The sequence below is a fragment of the Pteropus vampyrus genome, unplaced genomic scaffold (assembly GCF_000151845.1).
Source record: "Pteropus vampyrus isolate Shadow unplaced genomic scaffold, Pvam_2.0 Scaffold39, whole genome shotgun sequence".
NCBI classification, from domain to species: Eukaryota; Metazoa; Chordata; class Mammalia; order Chiroptera; family Pteropodidae; genus Pteropus; species Pteropus vampyrus.
In genome coordinates this window covers 7,035,953-7,063,787 of record NW_011888820.1, presented here as the reverse complement: position 1 = coordinate 7,063,787, position 27,835 = coordinate 7,035,953, and the positions used below count along the sequence as shown (strand labels likewise).

Sequence of the window (27,835 nt, the reverse complement as noted above, 5' to 3'; positions counted from 1 at the left end):
AAAAATGTATTGTTTAATATGTCAATACACATTCACTAACCTAGACCTTCCAATTTAAAGTAATTTCAATTTTAAAAATACTTTAAAAATTCCAATAAGTTAATATAAGATTTTAAATTTAAAAGCATAAAAAGAATACTTTGCAAATTAGTACAAGATCTTAATAAAAAATATCTTCCACACATTCATACACTTAATAATTTTCAAAGTCTTTTCAAATATACATTCTCATTTAAACATTTATTCAAACGTTTATTAACCACTAACTATATATGGCAATGATGCTCAGAAGTGATAATACAAAGAACATTCTTGCCGCCCACCAAGGAAAACAATTCATTCTTATGTAACATTGAAATGTAACTTAAAAATTAAATGTAACTTCACAAGGTTAAGAAATGTTGGCTAGCATCAATCTCACGAGGTGAAGAAAGTAAAGGTAGATTTTAAATTTTCTAATATACAGGTGAAAACACCAAAGTTCAAAAAAGTTTTCAAGGCTTTTGGAGGAGTGCCTCATTCATCTTCTCTAGGAATTTCACCCATCAAACATCAAACATAACTTAATTTTGTGGTAAATCTGCATGCTTAAATAATCTTTCTATTTTTGTTTGAACAATCTGAATGGATTCCTATTCTTTGCAATTAAAGCAGCTTTGACTTCAAAAGAGAGTCACTAATAAAGAAACTATCAATACCAAGGACTTCTTATTCCTATTTCTGAAAACATGTATAACGCAATCATGACAAGAGTTGAAATAAATAGTATTTTCTGATTAATTTTCAGCAACTCTCCCAAATATGCAATTAGTCTTAACAACTGATTTATTTATAAAGTTTTTATTATACCTGCCATACTTTTATTTTGCAGATGAAACTGTAAGTATCTATTCTGTATATGTAAAATTGAATGAGTTTTACTTCTGTTCATTCTGTTTCCTGCCATAATACAGTAATACTGGGCACCGAACTTCCCCTCCTGCTGTAAATAACTATAAAATTGGACAAAACATCAGATAATAGGCAGGGCATACCATGATCTTTGAGAAAAGAAACACAGAAGGTTGGTTTCACTTTCACCCAAGCTCTCTGGCTTTGGACAATTTTCTGACTATAGAATAGGAAGGTAAAGCTCAGGCAGTACACCACAAAGATCAAGTCTTAAGAGTAAGAACTACCCTAATCTGGCTTAATTAAAGCCTAAAAGCAAGCCTAGACAGGATTAAGAATAGCTCCAATTAAATTAACTGCATTTCAGAACAAAACTCAACATACTTAAAAAAAAAAACCCAGACTCTCTACAATGTTGAATTCATAATGTCCAGCATACAATTAAAAATTACCAGACATGCAAACAAGCAATAAATATACCCATGGCTGGGAAACAAAGCTATCAAAGAAAACAGATTCCAAGATGACACTGATACTGAAATTAGAAGAAAGGATTTTAAAACTATTAAATATTTGTAGAGTCATATTAAATTGAAGAAAGAGAAGAGGACCAAAAAAAAATTTTTGAATAATGGTTGAAAATTTCCCAAATTTGGTGAAAAACATTAACCTAAAAATTGAAGAAACTCAAAAATCCCATAAGGAATAACTACAAAGAAACCTAATCCTATACACATCATAGTCAAAGTGCTAAAACCCAAAAATAAAGGAAAAATCTTGAAAGCAGATAGAAAAACTACACAACATATAGGGGAACTTCTAACTTATCAGAAACAACAGATGCCCAAAAGAAAATGAGAGGATATTTTCAAAGTAATGAAAGAAGAAGGGGGAAAAAAATGTTCAGTCCAGAATTCTACATCTAGTAAAGTTATTCTTTAAAGCTGAAAGTGAGAGCCATCTTCAGATGAAGGAAAACACACCTGTACAACAAAAAATACTTTTTAAATTGTCCATTATGTTGAATTAACTAACATGATACCAGACAGAAATGTAATACTTCAAGACGAAATGAAAAGCACTGGAAATTGGAAATGCACGGGTATTCGTTTCCTTAAAAAATATATTAGTTTAAAGTACAAATAATTGTTGTGTCATTTATAACATATGTGGACATAAAATGCATGACAACACAAATGGCGGTGGGGGGGTGGTAAATGGAATTATACTACTTTAAGATTCTTATATTTCTGGAGAACAATGTGGTTCAATGTTAATTCTAAGTAGCCAATGACGAATTAAGAATACATATTATAAATCCTAGACTAAACACTAAAAATTAAGTTAACTGCAATAGGAATAAGCTAAAAAGCAAAGACTCAAAATAAAATGAAATAATAAACATTTGACTAAGAGAAACAAAAGGCATGAGACAAAGAAAATAGCAAGACAGTAGACTTAAAATCACATATAATGAAAATGAACCTTATTTTCCCCATAAAAGGCAAATCATCAGATTATACTAAAAAAAACATCCAACTATATGCTATCTCTAATAACTTTAAATACAAAGATAGATTGAACATAAAATAGAAAAAGAAATACTATGTAAACAGCAATATGAGAAAACTTGGGCTATAATATTATCAAAGTAAATGTCAAAGGAATATCTTCAAAGATTCGGAGGTTCGCTTAATAACAAAAATATCAATTTAACAGAAAGACATAAAAATCATACATATATGAGAAAAATAAAGCAAAAACTAATAAATTTAAAGAGAAAAAGACAATCATAGTTGAAAATGTTAACACTGTTCTTTCAGTAATAAAGTAGAAGTCCAAACTATCAGTATGTATACTGACACAGTTGATCTAAATAATACCATCAACTATCCTGAACTAATTTACATTTATAAAATACAACAGCCCCAAACTGCTGAGTAAGATTTCTTTTCAATGTTCACCAGGAAAGATAATATGCTGTGTCATAATTTAAGTCTCCAATAACTGAAATGTTACAAAGCATATTCTTTGATCAAATAGAATAAGGAATCAGTAACTATATGATAGCTGGAAAATCCCCAAATAATTAAAAATTAAACATTTTATATAATTCATGTGTTGAGAAATAAATTTCATAGGAAACTGTAAGAAAACTCTAATAGAATAATAATGAACAACAGCATATTAAATTTTGTAAGTTGCAACTAAAGCAATGCTTAGAAGGAAATTAGAAGCTTTAAATTCCTATACTAGAAAAGACATTTTTAATCAATGATCTAGGTTTTTTCTTTAAAAAACTAGAAAAGAACAAATTAGACATAACTTGAAGAAGTACTTTATTTAATAGAGCTACTGTTAATATTCCATGGACTCAGCGGATAAAGGAAAAATACCAAGCAAAAAAGGAGAGCCTAGAATTAAAAAAAAAAAAAAAAAAAAAAAAAAACTAACAACAAAAAAAAAAACATAAAGCCAAAAGTTGATTATTTTAAAAAGATCAATGAAATTGGTAACTCCTAGCAAAAATGATCAAAAATAAAAAGAGAAGATACAAAAAGAACCAATAACAAGAATGAAACAGGAGATATCACTAAAGACCCTACAAATATCAAAAGGATAAAAAAATTATGAGCTGCTTTAAGCCAATAACTTTGATAACTCAGATGAAATGGACAAATTCCTTGAAAAATCCAACACAAAAGTACATATGAAACAGAAAACATTAATAATACTGTATCTATTAAAGAAATTTATTTTCCTTAACAAAAATTTCCCCACAAAGATGGTATCACTGGCGCGAATCTATCAAATATTTAAGGAAAAAATAATACTGCTCTTACAAAAACTCTTTCAGAAACATAGGAATAAAGGATATTTGTTGATTTACTTTGTAAGGTCAGAATTACCCTGACACAAAAGCATGGCAAAAACACTGCAGCAAAGAAAATTAGACCAGTATTTCTCATGAGCATAAATATAAAAATTCTTTACAAAATATAAGCAAACGTGTTAAAAGTTTAATAATAAGAAGGTTTAATACTAGAAATGTAAATTCTAATCTTGAAATAAATACACGAAGTTAACCAAAAATAGAGAAAATATCTCAACAAGAAAATGCATTTGATAAAATTCAGCCCATTAACAATTAAAACCTCTCAATAATCCAAAAAGAGAATGGAACTCCTTCAATCTAATAAAAGGAATCTACAAAAAAACCCTGCAGTTAATATCATACTTAATGGTGAAACATTGAACATTTCTCCATCAAGATTGGGAAAAAACAGAGAATGTTTGCTCTCAGATATTCCATTCAATATTGTACAGCAGAACTAGCCTATGCAATGAAGCAAGAAAAAATACAAAAGGCATGAAAATTGAAGTGGAAAAGACAAGTGTTTTTCACAGACATCAAGATTGTGTGTGCATAAAACCCTGTGGGGTGATGTCATCAAGTTGGCAAAAAAGGTCATTCCCAACTTCAGTCCCCTTTACAAAAACTCAACCAGCAACTATCTACAGACAAGACACCACTGAAAAAAATCCCAGAATCCAGGAGTGAGGCTAAAGTGCCCCCCCATTCACCTCAGATCAGAGACCAAATAAGACCACATTAGAAGGGTAAGAGGAGTGGCTGCACTCTGACTGCACTGTCATTCCCACAGGCTAGCACAGTGCCACACTTAGAGGGCATCCCTGTGCCTACAGTTTCACCAATGGGAAACAGGGAGTCCAAGGTGAACATCCAGCTCTCCCAACATTGCAGGATGCTTCCCAGGAGGCCCACTCAGGTCTCACCTCACAGGAATCACTGGAGGAATCTGTGGGAATCATGAAGAAACAGAAAATCTTAACAGACCAATAAAAAATAAGGAAATTCAATCAGGCATCAAAAACCTGAAAGAAAAGAAAAACTCAGGCAAGAAATAAGAACAACTAGAACTCTCTTACACTGTGGGTAGGAGTATAAAACGGTCTGACTTTGGGAAAAAGTGTGGAAGTTTATTATAAAGTTAAAAAATATACCTATCCTCTGACCTAGCAATACCATTCTTAGGAATTTACCCAAGAGAAATGAAAATGTTTACAGGAAGACTTATATACCAGTATTTATAGCAGCCTTATTCATAATAGCCACAAACTGGAAACAATCCAAATGTCTATTAACAGGAAAACAGATACACATGCTAGTATATTCATACAATGGAATATTACTCAATAATAAAAAGGAAAGAACTGCTAATACATGTAACAATATGGGTGAATCTCTCAGATACTAGATTGAGCAAAAGAAGTCAGGCACAAATGAGTATATATTATATGATTCTAGTTACATGAAGTTCTGGTGTGATACAAAAAAAAAAGCTGTGGTGATAGAAATCAGTTGTTACCTAGGATGATGGGAAGTTTGACTGTAAAGTGGCATGAGAGAACTTTCTGGGGGAAGGAAACGTTCTATGTCTTGACTGGGAGATGACACAGGTGTGTACATTTGTATAAACTCGTCAAACTGTACTTAAAATCTATGCATTTTGTTATGTGTAAATGATACTTCAAAATGTGTTTTTAGAAATAACACCAAAAAAATTAATACTATATCTCAAAGGGCATGTTTTTTCTCTACTAAAACATTATCATAACTTATCTGAAAAGCTACTTCTTAAAAATAGTTAATGAACATCAGTATTTTATTTTAGAAGCTTTATTAAGGGCCCTTCTATACTTTTTCTATTAGCAGGAAGTAATTTTCCATTTCCATTTTTCATGTTATTTTCAATATGTTTAATCAGGTATCCGAAATACATTCTACATGTAATAGAAATTCAAATAATACAGATAAGTAAAAATTACACCTTGGGATGTCCATAACCCTTGTCCCTCATCCCACCTGCCTTACTCAGAAGTTAACCATTACTTTCAGTTTGATATGTATGCTCCAGACCATTTTTGTAATGCCTGTGCGGGCACTTACTTATATATAGCAATATTTGTAGGTTTGCTTATTTGTTTTACACTAGAGGTCCATATGAAGCCTCTAGAGAACCAAAACTGCTCCATAACAGAAACAGCATTGGAAAGCATGTCATATGTTGAAGAATTTTTGCCCTTTCCCTTTATACCCCTCCACGCCACAAGAACCCCACAGGAGCAAGGGCCAGTGTAATGAATGGAGGGAAAAAAAGTGTCAAGAGATAGCCCCGAATCCCTTCCCCAACAGAAGTTCCAGAGTCAAGGATCAGGCCTGAAATTGAGAGGTGGGCAGACAGATGCAGGAAGAAGTGATGAATAAGCTTAAAATTTAATCTCAAAAAAATGGAACAACTATTTTTTAATAACCAAAATAAATCCATTGCCCAAACTAATTATTCTTTAAAACAGGAAGAAATGGAAACTGACTAGGATATCTATGAGTGGAAAAGCAAGAATAATCAAAGTATACACAGTTGCTCTTTGAACGACGCAGGGGGTTAGAGGTGCCAAAAATCCATGTATAACTGTAGTCAGCCCTCCATGTACACAAATTCCCAACTGCCAGCTGATCCTTGAACAACACAGGTTTGAACTGTGTGGAAGAAAGTGAACTCAAAGGTCAACTGAGAAAAATTCACATATAATTTCCAACCACATTGTTCAAGGGGTCAACTGTACTGGTTAGTGAGAAATGAAGCTGTTTTCTATTTGACTCCATCCAGTTCACCACATTCATAAAACTGATCGTAAACTTGCAATAACAGATTTTTAGTGTTTAAAATATTTTTAACAAATTAATTTTTTATTAAAATACTTTCTTATTTAGAATCTCAAATAATGCTAGGACTTTCCTTATCATAGTACCTATTAAACAGTCTCAGAATTGCCTACAAATTTGTCTATAGCCATGCAGACTAAATCCAGCTTATTACTTGTTTTGTACAGGCTGTAAACTAACACTGGTCTTTACATTTTTATAGGGTTGAAGAAATAAATAAAAGAATAATATTTTGTGACACATGAAAATTAAGTGAAATTCAAATTTTAATGTTTATAAATAAATTTTTATAAGAATGAATTCATGCAAACTTATTTATGTATGTATTGTTATGGCTGCCTTGTACTACAAGAGAAGAGTTGAGTAGTGGTGAGAGACCATACGTGGCACTCTTACCATGTCCACTGCTGCCTAGCACACCACAAACTGCAATGACTGTCATGCTTTTAAGGCACAGTATATTGTGGATTGTGTATTTCAAATTATATGGAAAGGCACTGTGTTTATTATATAATGACACTATACTAAAGAATACAATATATTTGGACATGACCAAAAGTATTAGTTTTCTATTGCTGTGTAACAGATTATCAAAAACTTAGCAGTTTATAGTAATACACATTTATACTTCAGTTTCCGTGGATCGGAAGTCTGGGCACAACTCATCTGAGTCATTTATTTGCTCAAGGTTTCACAGGATTCATTCGAGCTGTCAGCCAGGCTGTATTCTCATATGGAGGCTAAAGTGGGAAAGAATCCACTTCTAAGCGCCTTCAGATTGTGGGCAGAATTCATATCCTTGCAGTGTATAACTGAAGGGCCCAGCATTTTGCTGGCTCTCAGATGGAAACCACCCTCAGGTCAATAGGGTACCTGCAGTTCTTAGAAGCTGCCTACAGTTTCTTGCTACATGGGCTTCTCCAACATGGCCACTTACTTCTTCAAGCCCCCAAGAAGAATCTGGCTCCAATCTTCTAAGAGTAAGTCTTATAAAGGTAACATAATCTTCTCTCATACCTAAGTCCCCATCTTTGTACCTTGCTCCAATACACCAGTTCTCTCAGGTCTCAGGATCTTCACTATCTGCTTCCAGAACTCGTTGATGCTGCCTGCCTATATACTAGAAAGAGCATAGGATTAGAAAAAGTAAGTCTTGGACTCCCAACTAGTAATGAAGCCTTGGTCAAGGCTTAATCTAAGTTTATTTAATAATTGTAAAATAAAAGGACTGGACTAGGAGATTTCTAAGGATAGTCTTATATTATGCACAGTATTATAATTGCCTGTTGTATTTCATGACAAGGACTTTCATTATATGTAACTGTGATCTCTGAAACTAGCACACTCCTAGAACAGTCAATAGATATTATAGATTAATAAGAGTTCTTTCCATCTCTAAACATTTCTAGGTGTTATTGTATGATTCCTATATAGAGTCCTCCAAGTTACATATCACCAGACGCCCTCACAGGTAGACTGTATATTCTAGCACTTTATCTATTTCTTCCATATTATTTTATTTGTTAGCATATAATTACTCATAGTAGTTTCTTATGATCCTTTGTATTTCTGTAGTATCAGTTCTAATATCTCCTCTTTCATTTCTGATTTCATCTGGGTCTTTTGTCTTTTTTTCTTAATCTAGACAAGAATTTGTCAAATTTATCCTTTAAAAAAACAGTTTAATTTCGATCTTTTGCTTACTTTGGGTTTAGTTTGTTCTTCTTTTTCTTGTTCCTTGAGGTATAAAGTTAGGTTTGTTTCAGATCTTAATTTTTTTCATAATGTAGGCATTTCTCATTTTATGACCTAATAACAGGCTTTTAATTTTTCCTCAAGAAAAAAAGAGTAGTTTTACCTATTGAAAAATTCAAAGACTGGAGATATGAGGCAAGAGACTATTACTTATACATATTTCTGTATTATTCAATATTTTTCTATATATTGGCACTAATTTAATAAAAATATTAATTCTATTATGAACAACCTGGTAATCTTCATCCTAAAATAAATAACTAGAAAATACTATCAAATCTTGATACGAATATTTCAAACAACTGAATAGTAAAGAATTAAGTGTCTCTACAAATCATAGTTTGGTTTGGTTTGGTTTGGTTTGGTTTGCTTTGCTTTGCTTTGCTTTGCTTTGCTTTGCTTTGCTTTGCTTTGAATGAAAATAGAGTCCACCAATACTGGAGACAGTTGTGGAGTTCTAAACCTGAAATCCATGGACCTCTTGAGCATTTTCTTAAGAAAAAAAATCCATAACTTTCAATAAATTGTCAAAATATTGTATGACCCTAAAAATGTTAAGAACCATTGAAAAGCATGTTATTTTCTCACTAAATTATTTTATAAATACATGCTTAGAAACAATATATCCTAAAAACTAACATCCGTACTTTACTTAAAAGCCAACCTGTTATAGAAAAGTATTTAGGGCACATAGTACGAAAGGATTGAGAAAAGTTTTAAGTAAAGAAATCTGGAAGAAAGGAAAATAATGTTAGAAATAAAACTATGTAATACTAACACAAAACAGATAGCAGTTCAATACCTGCACTTAACAAATTTATTTTTCTGCTTTCCAGTAGTCAAGTAAAAACAGAAATATGAGATACAAGATTGAGTGTTCATTAAAATTACACCAGCTGCTAAAAAGCTCACAAATAATCCAAATATTGTATTATACCTACAGATGCAGTCAGTAGTAATAGCCACTAATTTCTCTTAGAAGTGTTAAATTCAAAAATTACAAGGAAGAGAATGGAAAAAATCCAGCTTGAAAACTTAAAAATTAGGCAACTATAGAAATAAAAACTATTGAGAGAAAAAGTTTCATAGAAATATTCCCGGTTTATAATTTCTTATACCATAATAAAATAATGATTTTATCGGGCTTGAGGATATTTGAGTTTTTTACAGGAGCTATTACTGTTAACTGAAACCTTAAATCTACGATCAAAAAGAATGGATATGAATTTAGTTAATGTGCATAAAGTACATGAATGTACATAAATGGTGACATTTATAAACTGTTTGATTCTATGATTATTCTCAGCATACTAACTTATTAAAATATAAATTAAAAAACTGAATTATCAAAAATATGCATGTTTAAATTATTCATGAGACTAGATGAACAAATATGAATAATCAATTGTTTTGCTTTCATAAACAATTACAATTTTGATGTAGTAACATCCACTAATAAAGATAAAAATGAGCTGCAACATATAAAAAAACATTACATATAATCTGATTATATGAGCAGAAATGTAGGCCACTGGCATACTTCTAATTTCATGATCACTGATAAATCTTTGAAACATAAAATAGAAAATTAAATTCTCTAATCTGTATGGCCCAATAATTTAGGATATTACAGAGCCAACTGACCTCCTTCAAGTTGGAACTAGATAAAACAGTGTAAGTAGTCTGAGAATATATCAGTATAGCATGTTCCACCTCTTGAAAAACCACCCAGAGCTAGCTAAAGCTTTCAAGTAAACATTAATGGGCAGTTCTAAATTTTTAAAAATGACTATTAATACTCTACTTAGCTTCTAAAATATTGTTGCAATGAACACAGAATTGTTCCATGTACTTTAACATTAAGTATTAAAGGTTCTTATAGGTATCTCTTCATAACTTTGGCATGTTATTCAATGTTCTTTGCAAATACAAAATTATAAGAAATAGAAATTTCAAATTTTTCTTCACGTTACCTGTTACAGCATTGATTTCTCACTGTTTTGTTATCTTAAATGAAAAAGTCCATATTTAGTATACGAAATGACCCATTCAGAGTTTCAAAGCCTCATTCAGTCTCTATTAAAAAATTACATTACAATCATGTCCCCAGGATTCTCCGAAATTTAAATGAGTAAGGATATTTGTGATGTGATGGCTAGCTGTTACATCACATGCTTCTATTAGCAGCAAGTGTCCCAGTTACTGGTTTCTGGCATAAGCTCAACTGTGGTTGTCTAAGAAAAGACTAAACACTTATTTTTAAAAGCTAAATCATTAACTGTAATATCAAAAATGGAAATCAATTTCTCTAATTACATACTACAGAAACTTATTTTGTCTCAGAAATATTTAGTAACTATCATCTAAAACATTTTACATTTGTGAAACCTGATTTGAGTGATGTCCCTTGTATATTCCTATTAAGATCTAGAATGTTCTAGCCTTTAAAAATTACCACCAGTTCAATTAGAGCAGTGTTCTCCAAATTGTGGATCATGACACTTTAGTGGATTGTTAAATCAATTTAATAGGTCTCAAGCAGCAGTTTTTTTAATGAAATAGTATCGTATGCATCTGTAGTAAGAATAATAGTAAGAATGCGTCTGTTTAATGAGATTTTGTTTTGGTTCTTTATATCAAAATATATGCATCACTGGGTCACAATGTAAAATACATTTCTATAGGTTCTGGTAAATTTATTTCTATGAGTTGTGGTCAAAAATGTTTCTAAGTTTGAAAGCTACCGTAAAATATATAATAGCATAGGAGTATCAAAACATACTATTATAATCAGTTATAACTAAATCAACTTTTAAATGATAAATTTTATTAAGCCTAATGTTCTTTAATATGCATAAATATTATTCAACATCTAATTAAATAAATTTTCTAAGTCTGACTGTTCTCTAGTAATTAGGTCCGAGGTCCTCAAAATATCTTTCATGCCTCCTCTTTTCAATTTTGCAGGTAAATTTATACTCCCATTGACAATACCCCTTGTCATAGCTGATGAGTCTCAACAGCTGAAAGAAGAAATGTTTAATTTGAAAATGTCCAGGGCCCTAAGCATTTATTATATCCAGAAAAGCAGAAAATCACCCACGTCTCCTACCCATTTAAGCATGGTGGGAATCAAAAATCAAGTAGAGAGCATGCTAAATTTATATTACTGAAATATTCACCATATCATTCTCTGCGAGCAGATCATCTCACTATCTATAAACACAAATTTGATTACAAACCCCAACTACAAGAATGATATTAAACTCCAGGGCATAAAGGAAAGTTATGTTTCGTTTGGGGGCACTTATTTTCATTCGACAAATATTTGACTATTTACCCTGTATGAGGCATAGTCCAAGGTACTGGGGATATAGCAATAAACTTGCTCCAGAAAAGGTCTCATAATGACTACTTACTTCCATGACTCCCGACTTTCTGTAGTATATTTCTTATATCAATAAAAAAGAATATCCTTCTGACCTCGGCAAACCAAAAACTGTTGATTCACAGCAATGTTCTATAAAGTTGTTGCAAACACTGAAATAGCCAACAGTGAGCTGTTGCTCCTAGAAAAAATACAAGATTAGGTTCCTAAAACCTCTAGTTATAAAATTTTCATAAACTGATCAATACATAACCTTGTTTTAACGTATGTTTTTGTTTAAAGACAAATTAGTATAAAGTCATTAGCACTGAACTCATGGCCAACAGCACTATAGCTCATACCTGAACTAATCTTTTCTAACACACATACTTTCTCCATTAGGCAAGTCACAGCCTCTATGAGTTTAGGAACACTAAACAGCACTTCAGCACTACATTTGGGGCCCATTCTAGACAGCAAAACTACCCAAAATAGCACTAAATATGCCCCCAAAAGTAAAACAAGGAGGTAGAGCATCACCTTGTTCAACTTTAGTTGGGAACGTGCACATCGGGTGACTCAAATTTTTGCCATTCTGTGCATGCACATGTCTCTGAATGACTGGGAAAGCACCAAGAATAATGATTTGGGGGGTATAAATAAATGTTAGCAAGTAGACAAATTTGCAAATATGGAATTTGGGAATGAGAATCAACTCTAATTAATGAGAGGAATTTTATCTTTATAGGTATTCCTGTCAAATAAATGAGTAAGAAATGATAGAATTCAAATATCATCATTATGCAACTCCAAATGAATTAAAGGAACTAAGCAAGGATCATCAATTGCTACTAACATCACAAAAAGACAACCTTTGATCTTCTTAATGAAAGAAAAGAATTGAAATCAAAACTTCACATCTCACTACCAATTTACAGGAAAGACGTGGGACAATGTTTTGACTCTCTAACTTTAAGATAGCCCATTTTTTAATTTAATGCCCTCAAGGGCAGAGATCATATTTTATTCAACTGTCTCCCCCATTTATCTGTTATAATCTACAGAAATACTGGTTAAAAGTTTGCTGAATAAAAGAGTGAGTGAATGAATGAATGAATGAATGAACTACCTCTTGGAAGTTTAGGGATTTTAATTTATATGATCATCTCTTTTTCAGACAAAAGAGTTAAGAAAAAGGTATACACAAACAATTTATAGTTCAAAGAGAAACTGTAAGGAGTGGAATAACACCTCACAAATCAAATGTCATTTATGCTGTAATTTCAACTTTTCAAAACATAGCTATGAAACAGAAGGAAAAAATGTACTAATGAAGGTCACAAAATGCATATTCTGTTAAAGAATAAGAGCCTCTAAACTCCACTTTAATTTTAAATAATTCAAGTTTACACTAGAAATCAAATTTAAAATGGAAAAAATGAGGCAGTAAAAATATGACAGAAGAGGAAGACAAACATTACACCGCTCAATAAATTCAGACATGTATGCATAACTGCATACTTTATAACTGACGTTCAGAATGAGAGCCCTAATTCAACAAAAAAAGACTTGTTTTAAAAACACTGAGAAAACAGTACTACCTTGTAAAGTTTATCATTTAAAAAAAACTAAAATTTAAAGAAACTATTTTAATATAAATTCAATCTTCTAATTTAACAAGTCATTCCCTAATAATGCCAGATAAATGAGAAAGTACCTCAGAAAAGTCAATACTGTTTCACACGATTCTCATTTAAAAAGTTACATTCTTTCTTAACTACAGTGTAATTTCCTAATTTATAAAAATAAATAATTAAGTAACAGTGTAGGCAAAGGTCACAAATTTAAAAGGTTTATTCAAGGGTATTAACATTTGGGAATTTTACTTATGAAGCTAATATTGTCAACTCTCATCATAAAAAAAAACTTAACAGTGTAACTGACAAGTAAATCATAAATAACCAAACTGATTTCTAAAAAATTCTATAATGAAACATGAAACAAGTAATAGAAATGAGCTGGAAGTACCACTTCTCCAGAAGAAGGATTTCGATCTGCCCAGTCTAAAACCAGAGAACTCTTCCCCAAAGAAAGTGCTGTAGTGTGAAGAAGAAACACAGAATTTATCCAAAGACATATTAATCCTCGAAATGGGGTATCATGTTCAGAATTAATGTTATTGTCATGATATTCTGGTATGCAATCAAACTAACAAACTAATTACTAAAAAGTCATTCGATACGGCCAATTTAAATTTTAGGAACAGCTTATTACTGGAACTCTTCTGCATTGCTGGCGAGAGTGCAAAATGGTACAGCTGCTTCAGAAAAGTTTGGCAGTTCCTTATAAAGTTAAACATTCACATGCCACATAATCCAACAATTCCAATCCTAGTATTTACCCTGGAGAAATGAACACTAGGTTCATCAATACACACACACACCACACACACACACACACACACACACACACACACACACACACACACTGCACACAAATGTTTGTGGCAGTTTTATTCATAACTGTCAGGAACTGGAAACAAGTGCTTCAACTGGTGAATGGATAAACATGCTGAGGTACATCCATATAATGGAATTCTCTCAGCAGCAAAAAGAAACATGGATGAATCTCAAATGCATTCTGCAAAGTGGAAGAAGCTAGATTCAAAAGGCTGCATACAACCTGATTCAATTTATATATTGGGGAAAAGGCAAAATTATAGGGACAAAGAACAGATCAGTGGTTGCTAAGGGCTGGGAGTATTACAAGGGGTCGACTACAAAGAAGCAGCATGAAGAAATATTTTGCAGTGATAGGATTGTTTTATATCTTGTTTATGAGAGAGTGATTTTTAGTTTGTGAAAATTAAAAACAGAAAAAAGAAAAACTGTTTAATATAAAAAATGTCTTACAACAAAATCATAATTAACTGAAATGCTCAACAAACAAAATATTTCCTTTAACTAAATTTTCTGGCTAGCCCATAGATGCATTTAACTTCAAATTCTGCCATTAAAAAAATCTTTTTATTTTTTATTTCTTTACTTTTAAGCCTGAGTAACTATGTCAGATGCTTGTGTTTATTATTTTATTTAAATTAGGGCCAATTTATTTGTTTGAAATTTATCTCATACAACTGTGATAATACAAACTAAATTGGTTTGTGGTGAGCATGGTACCTCATGAGGTATTTAATCAAGGTTGTTCCAAATTAAAGTTATCCCTGATTAAAAAAAGATAAAATGATTAATCCATTCATTCAACAAACAAGGCCTATTATGTGCCAAACAGGAAATATAACTGGCAAACAAGACAATCACAATTGCTGATATCATAACTTAAACATAACTTAAACAATAATATAAAATGTGATATGTACTACCAGATAATTATAGTGCTTTCAGACCACATAGCAATTGCACATAACCTAACCATCCAATTTCTAAATCTCCTATTAGGATCAATACCTTAAAGTGTGTGGTATCTTGGTGAACTCAAAAACACAGTAAAAAGCATGTACCACGGAGCTCACCATCCCATTACCCTTCGGTATTTACAGATGGAAAGAAAGCAAAGACCACATACACAGAACACTATTCCCACGCAAGCATAATCTCTGCCGCCCTACAGTAAGGTCCTCTTTAGAGAAATACCAGAATATTCAGATTTAATTCTATCACTTTTACAGCAAACAGTACATTTTTCCAATACAGAATACCATAATTATGAACTTTTCTTGTTAAGGAATGTTATTTTTTTTTGTTGGGGGGGGCAGGAGGGGATAATAAAGAAAGAGAAAAAAAGGGAAGTAGATATAAAGATTTTTGCAGCAAAGTAGGTATAAAGATTTTTGGAGCAAAGTAGGTATAAAGATTTTTGCAGTGAAATCTTAAAAACAAATTAAGGAAGTTTAAGGAAGCTAAAACAGAGGTATTGAACCACACCCTTGCTTCTTTCTGTTATGAAAAAGGAAGCCAAGATATGTAAAAAGAGAGTGGCCTGCAGGTGCTTTGGCATGAAGTTATCATGTACAGAGGTAAAATTATACAACCCCAAGGACTAAAGAGAGTGTGTAATGAATATTCAGCTTTGCTGAGGTTACCCGAAACATTTTCCATCACAAGCATTTTAATTACACAATGCTTTTGGGACCACAATGCTTTTGGAGCTCACAAGGACCAGGGTTAATAACAGTGACAAAAACCAGAAAAACATTCAACAATCATTAAAGAAACAAACACGGATTAAAATAAAGTGTCTCTTGGTATGTATATATTCACAACGGAAAATAAGCAATAGAGATTACCGGCATTTTACTGAAACTCAATCTTGAAAGAGTAAGATGCTAAGTAGTTTCTATCAACAAAAGGGGGGGGGCAAATTAATATGTTCCACAGTTCTTTTTCCAAAGTTCTTGCAGTCAAACATGTTTTGCAATTCAGAATTTTAGGTTTTTGACAGGTGATACAATGTGCATACGCCATATATTTTGTAATACCCCTAGAAAAGGCGAAGATGGCACAAAGTCTGAGATAATACACTATAATCAAACATTTACTATTTCTGCAGTGAAACCTACAAGTACATGAAATAAAGGCACACTAGTTCAAAACATGTTTTGTGAAAAATCAGTTTATACTAAACATAAAAGTTGGCTTTCAGAGCATTTCTGATGTTAGAATTATTGATAGGAATTATGGTCCTTTACTCTATTACTCCATTACTAATTATACTTGCCAAATTTTCCTAGTACCTCTTTATCATGTGCAGGTTTTACTATGGTATTTTGGTAAATCAAAAATAATTCTAAAAGTCTTCCATAGGTTCATACATATCGTGTCCTCTAATAACCACTCTTAAATTTCTCTACCACAAAAATCTCCTACTAAGGCAGTTTGCAGAAATCTAACCTTGAAATTTATAGAACTGCCAAATCCAATTTGCCACCATGCAAAAAAATGTTCACTGAATAAAATTTAACATACTGAACTTGTCATAAAATGGTTTTCTCTCATGTTGTCCCAAGAAAATAGCTGTCACTAGTAAGGGTGTTTCTGACCTATGAAGCAACATCAAATGAGTCATAAAAAAGGACACTGATTTGTCATAAATGACAAGATACGATAATCATAAACCCTAGTATCATAGTACATTTATATGTAAACATTCACTGACAATGTACAATATACTATATACACAATATACCATAACTGAACTAAACTATTTCCACTGAAGGGGAAAACAGAGATAGTTCCTTGTCAACAACAGTATAAAAGAAAATAAAGCAGGAGAAGTATAGTTATTTAAAAACCAGTAAGCCCTTTCCGTCCTTATTTTCCAAGAAAAATATAACTCAATGACATTGTAAATATAATAAATACACCTAAAACAAAAAACTTTTGATTAGTAACAATACTTCTTGCCTTCTTATAACTTGTAATAACTTTAAAGATATGATTTTTTGTCACTTGTTTTTAAGATTTCCAGGGTCATCTAAATTGATGCCTTAATTTATTCTTGACAAATTTCCCTTTAACAAATTTTCCAAATGTCAACTTTAGTGGTATGCTTATCAAAAATTGCTGATGAGCAATAAATATAGTGACCTCACTATGGATTCTGGGTATGAAACTATGAAGAGAAATCACTTCATTAATCTGCTCCCCTTTGCAAATATTTTTTAGGCATTTCTTGCCTCAACTTCACAACCCCATCAATTAAAAAGAGAACATGAAAGTAAAAGGAAGTCATTTTTCAAAAAATAGCTAACAGATATATATAGAGAAGGCAAAATCAGTTTTACTGGAATCACCTGTGAAAATCCTAAAACATACCAGTGCCCTGGCTCCAGCCCCAGATTCAAATATAAGTTAGCATGGATAGAATCCCAATATCTACCATTTTTTAAAGCTATTCAGAAAATGTTAACGTGAAGTCAGGGCTGAGAACCCCTGGTAAGAGCTGCCTTCTCCACAAACCCTTTTACTTTTAGTAAGTGGTAGCACTCCCAGCCCTACAGCAAGGGCTGTAAGAACTATCTTTAAAATTGTCCATTTTTCTTCTCTCATTTACTGTCAAAAAAAAAAAAAAAATTACTAATTTTCAGTTGGAAAATTTTAAACCAGTGCATACAATAAAATTTATTTTAGCTTATTTAATTCTCTCATTCCCATTGCTCAGAATTTTATTTTTCAGTCAGTATTCAAAAGACAATCTTCTAGCAGCATATTTAGATAAACAGCAGATCATACAATAAGCACACAATATGCATTCCAGTTATCAGCTTTCAATGGATTATCAAAAAATACTCAAAAGAATAATTTTAGAGCTGATTACATTTTTATATTTTATTAACTACAAATATTTTCAGAATCCCAAATATATTTTTTAAATTAGCCACAATGTGTCAACACTCATATGATAGAAAAAGAACTCATATTTTAAATAAAATCCATATTTTAAATAAAAATTGGTATTACAAGATTCCACATCTTTAAGATTTAAACTTCTCTTTTTTGTTCATATTGTTTTCAGATCCCTAGACCATAAAAAGAAAATAATGTATTATAAAAATAAGCATCTACAAATACCAGGTTTTTTTTCAAGCGTCATCAACAACAGATACCTACTAGTCTCACTTTCAAAACAATACCAAGCTATTCTTGCATGCCAAATTAGGATTTTATTAAAAGGCCCTGTAGCCATGTATTTGCACACCATAAGACTAGTGGAATACCGAAAATTTCCTCTTTTCTCCCGATTACATTACCTACTGTATCTGCCTGCCATTTGAAAGTGTTCATTGCTAGAATATAAAATAAGTATTTCACAGAAATAGAAAATAAACATGACACAGACTGGGTGGAAGGGAAAAAACCATTTTCACTTCCCTTTTTACTAAAGGAAACTCTGACTATAACTTTGAATCTAACATACCGTACTCTAATACACATTGCACCAAGTACACTACCTCAAGTCAAAACCAAACGAGTTTTAAAAGATAATAATTACAAAATATTCAGAACTTCACTACTTAATTATATGAAAAGATATCATATGACCAATTTCAACTTTAAATTTTAAATAATTTAATAAGTCCAATTTTAAAAATAAAGATAATTACAAAGTATCACTGCATTCAAAGCACACTTTATTCAAGGTAATACACATGAAAGCAGAATTATTTGTTAAAATCTAAGACAGCAGAAAACATCCCACTGCAGGATTCCATATTCTACCATCAAAAAAAAAACCAGATTTATTATTTTTACTATTTATTATTTTTTCTGATGGTAAAATACATAATCATAGCTGAAAATCCCAACAATACAGAGACATATAAAAAGTATAAACATAAAAATCATCCCAAATCTCACTATTTACAAATATCGTTAACATAAATACCCTTCCAAAGGATGGATGAATTTATTTTGTACATTTATAACAACAATTGCAACAGATACAAGAGTTACAATTATAACAATTGATTCTGTATATTTATTCTTATACTTGAGGTTACTGTGGGTGGGGGGGAGGTTTGTCACTGACTGCTTGAGGGAAAATTAAAAGATCTGTGTTTACTTGTTTCACTTAAAAAAAAAAAAAAAACAGGCTACAATTTTTCATAGCCGGAGAACACATGTATCTGTACTAAAGGTAGCTGGCTGACTGATTTAAATAACAAGCCCATGATCCTGAGCAAAACAGCAGAGTAAATGATATGTTTCCAAGACCTCCCACTTCTTGGTCAGGAAAAGCACCACTCTGGCAATTATGAGAGACCTACCACCCATGTGTGAATAAGCATTTCATTTCAATTCTAAAATTCCGTGATTCCTCTGCCTCTCCATTCTCCTACCATTCATTCATTCATTCATTCATTCAGCTGCTCTCAAGATATGTAAAAACCTTCCCTTCCTCCTATCTCATTAGGATTCCATGATTCAAATTAAACCCTTCCTCTGATAAACTCCCATTTCCTCATGCACTTATTCCACTCTAAGTGTGACAATTAAAGAAACCTGATGAGATCAAAGCTTGGGGCAATTTTCAGTGAGAAGGGAGGGTAGCAACTCAGAAAAAAAATTTAATAAATTTACATATACAAATTTTTAATTTAAAGTTAAAATAGCTTTATGAGTTCCATGAGGGGAAGATGGGGGATGTATAATCTTACAACTTAGAAAACAAATTTTTTTTAATTTATTTTTTTAATTAAGTTTATTGGGGTAACATTGGTTAATACAATTATATAATTTTCAGGTGTACATTATAATTTGACATCTATTTATTCTATTGTGTGATTACCACCCAAAGTCCAGTTTCCTTCAGCTACCATATATTTGATTCCCATTACCCACGTCACCTTCCTTCTCCCCACTATATTTGACTCCCTTTACCCCTGTACTTCTCCCCTTCTCCTCGATCCCCTACCCTCTGGTAACCACTAGTCCACTGTCCATGTCCATGAGTCTCTGTTTGTTTGTCCTGTTCATTTGTTGCTTTTAGGTTTATATCCCACATATAAGTGATATCATGCGATTTTCAACTTTTTTTCTGTCTGGCTTATATCGCTTAGTATGATTATTTCAAGGTCCATCCATGTAGTTGCAAATGGCAGTATTTCATCTCTTCTTACAACTGAGTAATATTCCATTGTATATATATATACCACAGCTTCTTTAGCCAATCATCTATCGTAGGACACTTCAGTTGTTTCCATGGCCTAGCCACTGTGAATAATGCTGCTATGAACATCGGTGTGCAAATATCTTTTGGGATATGGGTTTTCAAGTCTTTGGGGTAAATATCCAGTAGAGGGATTGCTGGATCCTATGGTAGATCAATTCTTAGTTTTTTGAGGAACCTCCATACTGTTTTCCATAGTGGCTGTACCAATTTGCAGTGTCACCAGCAGTGTATGAGGGTTCCTTCTTCTCCACATCCTCTCTGACATTTGTTATTACTTGTTCTGTTGATTATAGCTATTCTAACAGGTGTGAGATGATATCTCATGTGGTTTTGATGTGCATTTCCCTAATAGCTAGCGACATTGAGCATCTTTTCATATATTTGTTGGCCATCTGAATGTCCTCTAGGGAGAAGTGTCTATTCAGGTCCTCTGTTTTTGATTGGATCATTTGTTTTTTGTTCTCATTGAGTCATATGAGTTCTTTGTATATTTTAGATATTGGGGCCCTATGGAGGCGTTGCTCATAAATATATTTTCTCCATTCGGATGGTCGTCTCTTTACCTTGTTGACGATTTCTTTTTCTGAGCAGAAACTTTTTAGTTTGATATAGTCCCATTCATTTATTTTTGCTTTTACTTCCTTTGCCTTTGAGGTCAAATTCATAAAATCCTCTTTAAGTCCAAGGTCCTTGATTTTAGTCCCTATGTTTTCTTCTATGTATTTTATTGTTTCACACCTTATATTGAGGTCCTTAATCCATTTTGAGTTAATTTTTGTGTGTGGTGACAGACAATAGTCCAGTTTCATTCTTTTGCAGGTGGCCTTCTAATTTGCCCAGCACTATTTCTTAAAGAGACTTTCCTTTTTCCACTGTATGTTTTTGGCCTTTTTTGTCGAAAATTATTTGCCCATATTAATATGGGTTTACTTCTGGACTCTCGATTCTGTTCCACTGGTCCATGTGTCTATTTTGCTGCCAATACCATGCCGTTTTGATTACTGTCACTTTGTAGTATAACTTGAAGTCGGGCAGAGTGATGCCTCCAGCCTCATTCTTTTTTCTCAGTATGGCTTTGGCAATTCGGGGCCTTTTGTGCTTCCATACAAATCTGATTTTTTGTTCTATTTCTTTAAAAAATGCCGATGGGATTTTCATGGGGATTACATTAAATCTGTATAATGCTTTAGGTAATATGGTCATTTTAACTATGTTGTTTCTTCCAATCCATGAACACGGAATAACAAATTTTATTGATTTAAAGTTAGTCAATGAAAAAATCAGCAGTGTTTTTAGCTCCTAAAACATTCAAACCTGAGGATATTTAAAATAGTAACATAGAACCAGCTTTCTAATTTTTCATCTGTTACATTGGTACAAAGCTTAAAGTTAAAAGTGCACTTATATGCATTATTTATTTTCATTCTCAAAACAAGCAGATGCAGTGGTCACTACTGATTTTCTCTCTAACATCCATTTCCCCCATGTTCTTCCTTACCTCTAGTTTTTAAATAGTCTCCCTCCACCATGTAACTCAGGGAAATGTGATGCCACCCCCAATTGCAGGGGCTATATCCTGAATATAAAAAACAACCATGATAGCCCATTTCCCCTTGTCATACCTGATTAGGAAGTGTACATGACCTAATTCTGGTCAATAAAACATGAAGGGAAAACTATGCCAGTAGGCTTGTGCAAAAGATTTCCTGGCCAATGCATGTCTAGATGTGATCTTGCTACCAGCCTGAGGATGAATCCAACACAGAGAGAAGAACAGAGCCAAGAAAATCACAGAGAAGCAGACCAAAGCTCTGAAAAACTAGCCTTACCTCCATATTTTAGTGTTCCATTTCAGCAGCTACTGCATTGCAGGCACTGTAATGTAGTGACACCAAGATAAATAGTATATCCCATCTAACTTTCCTTCCCCAATCTAGACCTCCTTCTTCTATACCTAAATGTTCTCCTTTCCACTTGGGCTGAACTAAACTAAGCTGTTACACCAACATACTTTCTAACAAGCAAAAGCGCTTCTGCGTTTCCTCTTCCAAAGGACCATTTCCTCTACCAGTTCACTCCAGCAGTCGCTACTCGGATTGAGGAGATGCTAGAGTTATAAAAAGTTTCCTCTCCAAACTTGATGCTTTATAAAAGCTGAAAGGTAGCATATGAAATTAGATGAAGGATCATATCAGAAAATACGCGAGAACCATAGATTGATCACGTAACCAGATATTTAAACAGTTCACCCTATGGTATAAATGACTATAGGTTCAGGAATACCAAGATATATTCCTTTTTTAAAAGAGGATGCCGTTAAATAAATCTCTAAGAGAGAGCATAAACTTGGCGATATTTTAGAAGCAGATACTCTCTTTAATATATTTTTATTAACAGCTCTTAAGTTAAAAAAGGGAATCATAAAATATCTACATACCTTAAACATTTTATTGCAATTAAAACATAAAAATGTACATTTTCAGGACAATCTGTTTATGCAGGGCCACGGCCTTTTCTTCAAGTATGAGTCTATGGACTGTAGTTCTATGTTACCTTTTTCTAAAAACCACACCCATAGTACATCACCTGTGACTTGCAATTTCTGTTTCTTAAATATGGAAAGACATCTCACAAACCTTTGAAAGCAATCTTATTGCAGAATCTTTTTAAATTTTTAGAGTTTTTTCCCCTTAATTATTTAAAGTTATTTCACCCACTCCTGTTTCTACTGTTAATTTTAGCTATTCGCCTGTTTTCAAAGTGGCCACCAGTTCTTACACAAACATCTTTTTGCCTTCACTGAATGATGTTTCATTAAACTATATAATTACAAGATCAAGTACATCTGCCATTAATAATTTGTCGGGTACAAACACAAATGATTCTTGGTAAGTATACAATAACTGGCTGGACTAAATGTTCAAGATAAACTATAGAGTCGTCCACTGTCATTCAGTGATGTAGCATGGGCATCTTAGCAAAAATGACTGAAGAGTATCATTTAATCTTTTGAGTAGAATAAGCAGAGATGAGTTAAAAGAGATTCAACTGTAAAAGGCTGTTCCTAAAAGTCTTTGCTTAGTTTTCTCACCGAACAACCTTCTAACAGCTCATATATATCAGCAACTTCTGAATCTGCTTCTAAAATTTCAAAGTGCCTACTATGTGCCAGGCATCAAATTTTGGCACTTTATGTGAAGTTTCTCAATCTTGATGGTGAACATCTCAGAGTAACTCCCTTTTTAAATTGTAAAAATTTATTTTTTTCTTTTGTGTTACTGTTGATTTGTTCTAGAGATAGCTACAACACCAAACAGAACAATGTCCTCAGATCTAAACAAAGTAGTTTAACACAAATTAGCTAAATAAATGCAATAAATTTGAATACAGCTAAAAGTCTGACATCACTTCCCTAAAGAGAAAAGCATTAGAAGTTTGTGTTTAAGTAAAATATCTATTATGGGATTTTTAACTAATTCCAGTGAACGCTATAAAAAATGTGAATGTGATCTAGCCATATGTGGACATAGCTATAGATTTACATTAAATTATAACTATGTAATATATCATTAATAAAGAAAATGACCAAAATTTGCAGTCTTCTCTACCAAATATATAAACACTTCAAGTTCATTGTTAAGAATTCTTTGTGGTAACTAAGATGATGGTCAGGGAGTGGCAGGAGAGAATATAACCAATCGCTTACTATAGTTTAAGAACAAATCACTACACACTTTCCTTAAAACCCACCATAGGAGGAAACCCAAACATTTAGTTTCTAAATTTCAGCTTTGAGAAGAGAGATGGAAAAAAAAGAAATGGCAAACAGCAGCCACCACTGTGTCTCTAAAACTATCTGTCCCCCACATGTCTCTATCATTCCATATTTTCTTAGTAGTTTATAGAGACTCTCCAAAATTACTTTATATCAATGGATAATACACACTAGATTTTTACACATTAAGAATCTCAAGTATGGTTCTGTCCTGTAGATTGTCACAAAAGTGATATTCTGAAGCAGCTTTAGTTTCTAGAACCATACTGTCTGCTGCTATAGAATTTCTACAATTAGAGAACAGATACTCCAAACTGCTATTTCCAAAGAAATCACATCTTGAAAAACCAACACCCAGATACATACTAATAAACACTAATCAATACAACTAAGTGTTAATTGCTTGCGAAAAGACAAAAAAGAAAGACTATGGAAAATTAGAAAAAAAAAAACAGATCATTGGTGGTTTCAAACTTTGAAGTCAGGAAAAAACTGATTTAAATATGCACCATGCTACTTCCAAGATACATCTTAAATAGGTTGCTTAAAGTCTTCAAGACTCTGTTTCCTACTGTCAAAAGTGAGGGATTACACCATCTAACTCACAGAGTTGCTGAACAGTAGCATGTATGGTCCCTACACAAAGTAAGAACTTAATAAATTGTAACAGGTATTGCTATTGTTTGGAAGTTCAAGATAACACAAATTCAGTTATGATGTAAGTCCTTTTAAAAGACTAAGAGAAATAGAAAAAAAAAATATCACACACTCCTTCCTATAACATGATTCCACACAGACTTAAAGACTGGCATTGTAAGGGTGATATTTTTCTAACCACCCCTTGATAATGAATAAGTTTGGGGTTAAATTATTTTAGGGTCATCAGGTATTAAAATGACTGAAAACCTTATACATATTTATCTGAAACTGTAGAAGTTTCTCAGTTGATCATCCTACTGTTATAGTCAATTCTCTTTGTATGTAGATTTCTTACATTTCACTTTAACCATAGCAAATGTCACCTTCAAATGTATTAAGAATAACATAACTATCCAATAAATTGTATTTTGTTTTGTTATTTAATATTTTGGCATCCTCTGTTTAGTCTGATTCATCCTTTTGGGAAGCTTTTTGAAACTAAACCACCTGTTCCAGTCTGAAAAAAATGTGAACCAATAAACTACACCAGAATAATGGTCTAGTCCCTGCATGGATGGGATTACAGAGGGGACACAGAGAAGTAAATGGAGTGCTTTCCATTTATTCCTGAGTCACATTTTTACAGTCTGGATTTATTTCATGTAAAACCAATTACCAGATTACCAGACACACCCATATTCAAATACAAGTAAAGAAATATGACAAAGCCATGTATGAGCTGTTTTAGATTTTATGCTTTTCTGCTTTCCTCCATTAGCATGGTAACAGGTTGACTATCCTGTTATAATTTATTTCCTTAAACTTACTATCCTTTTTTGCCTACCTACTTCCTATCAGCATAGAATCTATATACTTAGACCTTCATACCTCAAACTGACTCATTTTTAAGTACAAGGCATTCTAGACTTCCCTGGACTGATCTCCACCTACTTTCACAGCTTCCTCTCCCACAAAGACCTCCTAGCACAGCCGCCTCATGTCCAGCTCAACAGGCCCCATAATTCCCGACCCATATGTCTGTGCTCAGGCTGTTCCCTTCACCTAGAAAACTACCCTCCACACATACACGCACAGCCCCTGTTTTGCCCATTAAAATATTTTAAAGCCCAAATGGAGTGTTTACCAGCTCTAAACTTATTCATAACTCCCCAGTCAAAAATCAGCAACACACACACACAGAGCATGCTTCCATGCATCTCTAATAAAGCCCACAAGAGTCTGCAATTTTTCTGTGCAAGTCTGCTTTTCCCTTAAAGGCAGCTACTGGCTCTCATTCATCTTCATAGTCTACCCACTCTTCCGTCCTCACCACACAATAAAGGTCCATTGCACAAAGTAAAGATCTAGGTTGAACTAAACTGTTCTTGATTCTAATCCCAGTCCTTTTATTTGAAGGAATAAATGACTCATGTGTTAAAAGTTTTGTTAACAGTAACGCTTGCAAATGTGATGATAAAAATGTCAATAATGTATTAATTTTTTAGGTTGATGAATGAAAAGGTCAATGAGCACAATAAGGCATCAGTAAAGATAATTATTTTCCAAGAGTCACTCAAAAGTCTCATGTTATCAATACTAAAATTAACATTTCTGGACCCCCATTCTAATAAAAACTACTTATACCTGATACATATCCAGAAATGCAAGCTCGCTTAAAGTAAAAGTTATCTACACACTGCTAGGAATCTATGCTAAAACCATGCAATTTATTTGATAACATCTTTCTTCTAATGCCCGTAAATATAGTTTTCATCTTTTGTGCAACTATAAAGGCTAACATGTACAAAATATGGAAATAATTTATCTTAGCTCAAAATACAGTTGAAGCAAAGTTTGGGGAAAATTATAAAATGCACTAAGCACCTTTCTCCAGCCCCCTCCACCCAAAAAAATATTAAGAATGTTACAAACAAGATATAATTTTTGGTAGAAAATGTTTTCTTAAACTAGCCTCACATATTTCTAATTCTAAATCATTCTTATTATAATTTTGTGACAGTTTTATTCCACTATTTATAGAGAAAGCAAACATTCTTCATATATATATACACTGCTTTAAAATTAGATATTTTTAATTTTAAAAAGTATTCCAACTTAGATGTAGTTCAACATCTTTTACTATCTGTGGGCAAACGTCATTCATATCACAAGAAGTAATTGCAAGAGTAATGGAAATATTGACTTATTTTCTTAACTTATTAAAAATCAGTAGGTTTTTAATTTTTCAATTCAAGTCGATATTCTGAAACAAAAGGTTAAAACGGGGTCACTTACTAACCAGCCTTGGTACTCATTACAACAGAGTTAAAACTAATTCGCAGAGTAGCAACAGCAGCCATCTACCACACGCTCTCCCACCCATTAACTTTTCCTCCTTCCCTGGGAGAAATGGAATGATCATAACACAGACTTAACTTCCCCCAACCCCACGAGAACATACGCATCTCCATCATCACCCTACAAAAGAGAAATGTGGGAGCTGTGGACCAAGAGAACCGACGCTTCTGTATGTCACTTCCCCTGCATGAGATAAACAAACAAACCAGCACCGTAACAGTATCCATCAGAGTAATTTTATTACCCCGACTAATGCCTCGGTTAAGTTTTGAGCTAAGTCAGAAGCTCTATCAATAGGTAAATCCCCAGCCTCCGCCTAAAAACAAACACCCCAACGGGAAGTTTATCCCTGAAATGAATGCTGCCCGACACCTCATTCCAGGAGACCGATGCCTTCCTCCCTCCTGCCCAAAACCCCCACCCCGAAGGTAATTGTCTGGACACAATCAAGGAGCGCTGGGGACTGCACTCCGGACCTCAAAACCCCTCCCAAAAGAAACCTCTACCTTTTCCCAGCTCGCCCACCTCCCGCCTGTCCCCACTCGCGCCGCACCACTCGGGCAACTTCTGCAGCCAGCCGCGTCCGGCGCCCGCGGCCCCCTCCCTGCCC

The 27,835-nt window shown here is 33.0% G+C and overlaps 1 protein-coding gene across 12 annotated transcripts in view; it reads right to left on the bottom strand.

Annotated features, from left to right (window-relative positions):
* Positions 1-27,835, bottom strand: part of CSNK1G3 (casein kinase 1 gamma 3) — a 91,734-nt gene that overhangs the window by 63,210 nt on the left and 689 nt on the right. Inside the window, exon 1 of one of the 12 annotated variants that reach the window (XM_023529593.1) lies at positions 11,815-11,945. The exons of 9 other annotated variants lie outside the window; for them this stretch is intronic. The gene's annotated coding sequence lies outside the window, so the exon portion shown is untranslated. Of the gene's footprint in view, positions 1-7,577; positions 7,599-7,657; positions 7,761-11,814; positions 11,946-27,835 lie in introns of those variants that run through there. 2 more of the 12 variants (XM_023529592.1, XM_011358307.2) reach the window with 2 other exon arrangements.